At 40.5% G+C, this 6,325-nt stretch overlaps 1 protein-coding gene across 3 annotated transcripts in view; it reads left to right on the forward strand.

The window, feature by feature from the left end:
• The window catches only part of Kansl1 (KAT8 regulatory NSL complex subunit 1), a 180,343-nt gene that overhangs the window by 756 nt on the left and 173,262 nt on the right, over window positions 1-6,325 (forward strand). For 2 of the 3 annotated variants that reach the window (XM_008821892.3, XM_029558066.1), the window contains exon 2: window positions 801-949. The gene's annotated coding sequence lies outside the window, so the exon portion shown is untranslated. Of the gene's footprint in view, window positions 1-111; window positions 131-800; window positions 950-6,325 lie in introns of those variants that run through there. The other variant, XM_029558065.1, reaches the window with a different exon arrangement.

The raw sequence follows: 6,325 nt of genomic DNA on the forward strand, positions 1-6,325 counted from the left end.
AAGTGTTCCTTCACCCAAGTGACAAACGCAGAGCAAGAACAAACCCACCCGAGGGGTTTAAATTTTATTTTTCAAGCGAGAGTACTCGACTCTGATTTTTAAGGAAAAAAATTGTTTTTTCTTTGAAGAGGTGAGTGCTGTTATTTTTGTTCCTACTCGGGCAAGCCTCCATTTTAAGTGAAGCAGTAACTGGTTAAGCTGGAATTTTCATTCAGGCCTAGGATTTAAGGATCCAACAAGAAGTCATTTAGTCCATCCTCCAGCCTCCATGCAAACTTAACCACCTCCCATCTTCAAAATTAAGTCCTTTGGTCTGCTGGGAAAGAAAGGTCTTTTTTTTTTTGTCTTGTAGTATTTCAGTGAAGAATGGGTGTTATTTTTCATGAAGAATCGGCTCAGAAACTTAAGTTACAGAAAACTTAGGGCAGTTGGGATCATCAGAGAGGTTTTAGTTTACTAAATTAAATGTGGAAAGAGTCTTTTTCAGATGGTCAGCAAATCACCTTTTAGTAATGCTTATGAAATACTCTGGGGATACTTTTTTCTCTCTGTGGCTTTCTGATTTTTGATGAGCAATTTTATGTTACTTAAAATGTATTTCCCCTTTTAGGTAAAATACATTTTTACATACATACAGAGAGAACACATATACACATATGCCCTTTTCCAAAGTGAATGGATCTTGTACACCTTTTTAGGATGGTGTGGCAATTAGTACATTAACTCTCTTCCCAGCTAGAGTAAGCTATTTGAATATTGTAGATTATTTTTTCCACCTAAATGAAAATCTTCTTTTTCAGGACCTCTCAGATACCTTCTTGAAACAAATCTTCCTGCCTCCTCAATACGTGGTAGCTGAGGAAATTACTTTGGTTTCTTTTCTTGTTTATTTTTGAGACTTGGCTGAACTATTCTTGACACTATGAATGCTATTCCGATGCCTCCTAAGGTAAGATTATGGGTTTTTCATTACTATTACATAGATAATGTTTTTAGAATGAAGAGTGTTAATTTTTTTTTTATTTTGAGACAGGGTCTCATTGTACACCAGGCTGCTCTAGAACTTTCTAGGTAGCTGAGGTTTGCCTCTACCTCCCAGTGCTAGGATTAACAGGTTTTTGCCACCATGCCCAGATCTATCCAGAAGATCATTGAATTTGCTACTCTTTAATCCCCCTACAGGATATTCCTCTTGCCTCAAAAACTGTTCAAGCTCAGGATTTGTATTATTGCTGTTCTTGATTATTGGTGTTAAAATATTAATGAAGTTCTTGGGGCTGGAGAGATGGCTGCTCTCCCAGAGGACCCGGGTTTGATTCCCAGCACCCACATGGTGGCTAAAAACCGTTAATAACTCCAGTTCTGGGGGAGTCCAACATGCCTTCTGACCTCCTAGGGCACTGCACGACAAGGGTGCATTACACACATGCAGGCAATACACTCATACACCTAAAATAAAAATAATAAATAAAATCTTAAAAAAATATTAATTAAGTTCTCAAATTAAATTTCATTATAATGGTAAGTTCATCTTTTTAGCTTTAAATTATGACAGCCTACATACTTGTAAAATTCTGTTCCAAACCTGATAGGATGGGTTGGCAATCCAGACTTCGAGGTTCATTTTCAAACAGGTACTTTAAAGTCACATATACTTGGGTGTGTCCTACTCTTGCAAATCAGTAGCTGATTCATGTGTTACAAAAGATATGTCATTAACCATTTGTTTACTCCAAAGTTTTGCATAGCAGAGCATTCAGAGACTTGCTGGTTTATGTGTACAGCTCTTTGACGAGTCCTGCTCCCTAGGCCATTGGATGAGATCTTAGACTATTTCTTTTCAACAGGTAGCACTTGTGATGTTTCTTCTCACAGGGTAGACCTTATTTGGGCAATGTAGACAGATGACTTTTAGATTAAAAAAGCTTCCTATGATATGGTTGTTCTTTAGTCTCTTATGGCTCTTTCTAATCTGTTCAAAGATGGCCACAGAACTCTCCATTAGAACTAAGCAGAAGACAAAGCTTAAGACATGAGGAAGTGAAAGGAAGGACCAAGAATGATAAGTAGCGATGAAAGTCCTTTGCCAGCTTCACTTTCCTTGAGAGTTAGATACTGGTATAGTTAAGATGGTATTGTGGTGATCTGCTCTGTGGAATTCCAGAATAACACAGTGGACAAATTAGAATAATGTAGTCTATAACCTAAATATTTGGACTTGTGGGAAATCTTTAGGTAATGTAGACTGAGTTCTTATCCTCATTTATTTTCTAGCTGCTATTGTTGGATAATGAGTGCTTATATTAGTATAAAGGAATCCAAAGTGACACAGTTTTTCCAGTTCTTTTCCCCGTAGAGTTGGAGGGGTTGAATGGGGAAACATAGCCAGAAGTCCTGAGTCTAGGAACTGGAAGACCTTGTATAAGCATGTTTTCACTCCTTAACCATTGTCTTGTGCCAGGACCTGCTGGCCCCGGTGCGCCTAGTAAGCAGTCTAAAGGATTGGGATCAGTATATCAGATTTCATGTTACAGATTTCATTGGCTTAAAGATAATAGGTATAGGGAGGTCTGTTTTTTTAAAGATACATACTGTTCAAGGTTTTACTCTAAATCTTGGTGAATCTAAATCTGGGGTATTATAATACTCTTACCTCCCACCCCGCCCACAAATGTTGAACCAAAGGTGTTTGGCATGGTAGGGATATAGAAGTCAGTGTCCCATAGTATATGAGTTATTACCTGTTGACTACTTAAGAATGTAGTTATATGGCTGCCTTAGTTTTTTTAATGTTCTCTGTCAATCTTTTTGATCGGTGTAGCTGGTCTTGGACTCTGTGTAGTTCAGACTGGCCTGAAACTATTCTTCTAACTCAGCCTCCCAAGTGCTAGGATTACAGATATATGCCATAAACAATTTCTTTCTTAACATTTTCTTCCCATTTTTATACTTAAAAATCATTTAAAAATTACAATGTTTAAGTCGGGTGTGGTGGCGCAAGCCTGTAGTCCCAGCACTTGGGAGGCAGAGGCAGGCGGATCTCTGTGAGTTCAAGGTCAGCCTGGTCTACATAGTGAGCTCCAGGCCAGCTGGAGCTACAGGGAAACCTTGTTTCAAAAAGACCCCCCCCCCCCAAAAAAAAAATTACAATGTTTAATTTGGGTAGAAAAGGCATTCTTTTTGGAGGAGGCAGAAAAATAAATAATACAGAGTTCTTGATAAGTAAAATGGAGTCCCTCAGTTTTCTTAGGTGGTATTTTTTTGTTTGCTTTGTTTTAAGGTCTCTGTCAAATTGACCCAGAACTTACTGTGTAGCCTAGGTTCGCCTTGAACTTGAGGCAGTCCTCTAGCCTTAGCCTCCACAGTGCTAGGATTACAGGTCTGACCTGCCATTCCTGGTATATCTGAAAGACTTCTTAGGGGCATTAGATATCTTCTGTGCTAGATTGAGCTATGCGTTTGTGGGCTGGAGAGAACTTTATTATCTTTTCAGTTGTGAATATCCTTAAAACATTTCTGTATTTTCAGATTAGAGTTATAGTTTTAAAAAAAAGAAATGATACCTTAATTAAAGTATATACATTAGGACCAAATGTTCATTTTCTTTTCTTTTGTTTTCTTTTTGTGTTTATAATGCTGAAGATGTGGCAAGTCCTATACCACTGAGCTGTATAGCTCCAGCTCCAAAACTCATTTTCTTTTTAAAAGACATTTAAAAATTTTCTTTCTTTCTTTTTTTTTGAGACAGGGTCTCCCTGTAGCCCCAGCTGACCTGGAACTTGCTATGTGGACCAGGCTGGCCTCGAACTCACAGAGCTCCACCTGCCTCTGCCTCCTGAGTGCTGGGACTAAAGGCATGGGCCACCACACCCAGCTATTTATTTTAATTTTTTAAGATTTGTTTGATACCTGGGAGGTGGCGCATGCCTTTAATTCTAGCACTTGGGAGTTAGAGGCAGGTGGATTTCTGTGTGTTCAAGACCAGCCTGGTCTTCATAGTGAGTTCTAGGCCATCTGGGGCTACAGGGAAACCCTGTCTCAAAAAGACCAAAAAAAAAAAAAAAAAAAAAAAGAGAGAGAGGTATTTGTTTTTATGTGTGTTATGCCTGCGTGTATGGAAGTGCATCTGTGTTGTGCAGTGCCCAGGAAGCTAGAAGAAGGTCTCAGGTCCCCTGGACCTAAGTTAGTCACCAGGTTGGTGCTGGGATTCGAATCCAGGTCTTCTGCAAGAGCAACCAGTTCTCTTAACTACAGAGCCATCTCTCCAGCCCTTATTTTTATTTTTATGAGTGTTTTGCTTCCATGTATTTAAGTGCACCAATGTTGTGTGATGCCTAGGCAGGCCAGAAGAGGGCCCTTGGAACTGAAGTTACAGACAATTGTTAACTACCACATGGATGCTGGGATCCAAACTAAGGTCCTCTTAGAGCTCTTAATGACTCTGCCATTTCTGCAGCCCCTTAAAACATTTTTTTAAAAGATTTTTTTTTGGGGAGGTCTTTTTGAGACAGGGTCTCCCTGCAGTTCTAGCTGGCCTGGAACTCACTATGTAGACCAGGCTGGCCTTGAACTCACAGATATCTGCCTGCCTCTGCCTCCCAAGTGCTGGGACTACAGGCGTGTGCCACCATGCCCAGCAAGAATATATATATATATTAAATATTTTATTTATTATTTTTATTTTGTGTGTATATGTATATTGCCTGCATGTAGGTAAGTGTACCCATGTCGTGCAGTGCCCCCTGAAGACAGAGGAGGCTGTTGGATCCCCTGGGACTGGAATTACGGGTGGTTGTTAGTTGCCATGTGGGTGCTGGGATTCGAATCCAGGTCTTCTGCAAGAACAGCCAGTATTCTTTAACCACTGAGTCATCTCTCCAGCCTGAAGAATATTATTCTTATTTTATGTGTATGAGTGTATTGTCTGCTTGTAGGTAGGTACACCCGTGTTGTATAATGCCCACAGAGGTAAGAAGTAGGCATCGGATTACCCTGAAACTGTAGTTATGAATGGTTGTTAGCCAGCATGTGGGTGCTGGGAATTGAACTCAGGTCCTCTGCAAGAGCAACCAATGCTCTTAATTGCTGAGCCATCTCTCCAGCCTCCATCCCCCCCCCCGAAAAAAATTTTTAAAGGTCTGTTTTAGTTTTAATTGTGTGTGTGTCTGTGTCTGTGGGATGTGAATACAGGTGTCTGTGGAGGCCAGAGATGTGGATTCCCCCTGGAGTTGTAGTTACAGGTGGTTGTGAGCTGCCTGACATGGGTGCTGAACCATCTCTCCCACCCAACACTCATTTTCTTTTCTTTTTCTTTTTTTTTTGGTCTTTTTGAGACAGGGTTTTGCTGTAGCCCCAGCTAACCTGGAACTTGATATGTAGACCAGGCTGGTCTTGAACTCATAAAGATCTACCGGCCTCTGCCTCCCAAGTGCTGGGATTAAAGGCATGTGCCACCACACCTGGCTTTTTTTTTTTTTGTCTTTTTTGAGACAGGGTCTCCTTGTAGCCCCAGCTGTCCTGGAACTCACTTTGTAGACCCTGGAACTCACAAAGATCTGCCTGCCTTTGCCTCCCAAGTGCTGGGATTAAAGGTGTACACCACCACACCTGGCTTTTTTGGTCTTTTTTGAGACAGGATCTCCTTGTAGCCCCACCTGGCCTAGAACTCACTACATAGACCATACTGGCCTTGAACTCACAGAGATTTACCTGCCTTCTGAGTGCTGGGATTAAAGGTGTAGGCCACCATGTCCAGCAATACTCATTTTCTATATTTCTTGGTTCCAGTTACCTTTTTTATTCTAATTTAATTTAAAATAACATTTTATATTTATTTGTGTGTGTGTGTGTGTGCGTGTGTGTGCGTGTGTGTGCGTGTGCCTTGCACATATGCCAGTAATGTATGTGTGGAGGTCAGAGGACAGTATGTGGGGGTTGGTTCTCTCCTTCTACCATGTGGATTCTGAGAATCAAACTAAAGTTGTCAGGTTTGGCAGTAACTACTTATTTTTTTTTATTTTTTTATTTTTTGAGACATGTAGAACAGGCTGGCCTCAATCTCACAGAGATCTGCCTGCTTCTGCCTCCTGAGTACTGGGATTAAAGATGTGCACCACTATCCTGGGCAACTATTTATTTTTGGTACTGGGTCTCATTATGTAGCCTACACTAACCTGGAACTCACTATGTAGCACTGCAGCCCAGTCTTGAACTCATGATTTTCCTACCTCAGCCTCTTGAATGCTGGCAGTTACAGGTATGTGCTACCATGTCTGGCCAATTCTCTTATTTTTATTTATTTATTTTACATCATTATTATTATTTT

The sequence above is a fragment of the Nannospalax galili genome, unplaced genomic scaffold, assembly GCF_000622305.1.
Source record: "Nannospalax galili isolate Female #2095 unplaced genomic scaffold, S.galili_v1.0 scaffold1128, whole genome shotgun sequence".
NCBI classification, from domain to species: Eukaryota; Metazoa; Chordata; class Mammalia; order Rodentia; family Spalacidae; genus Nannospalax; species Nannospalax galili.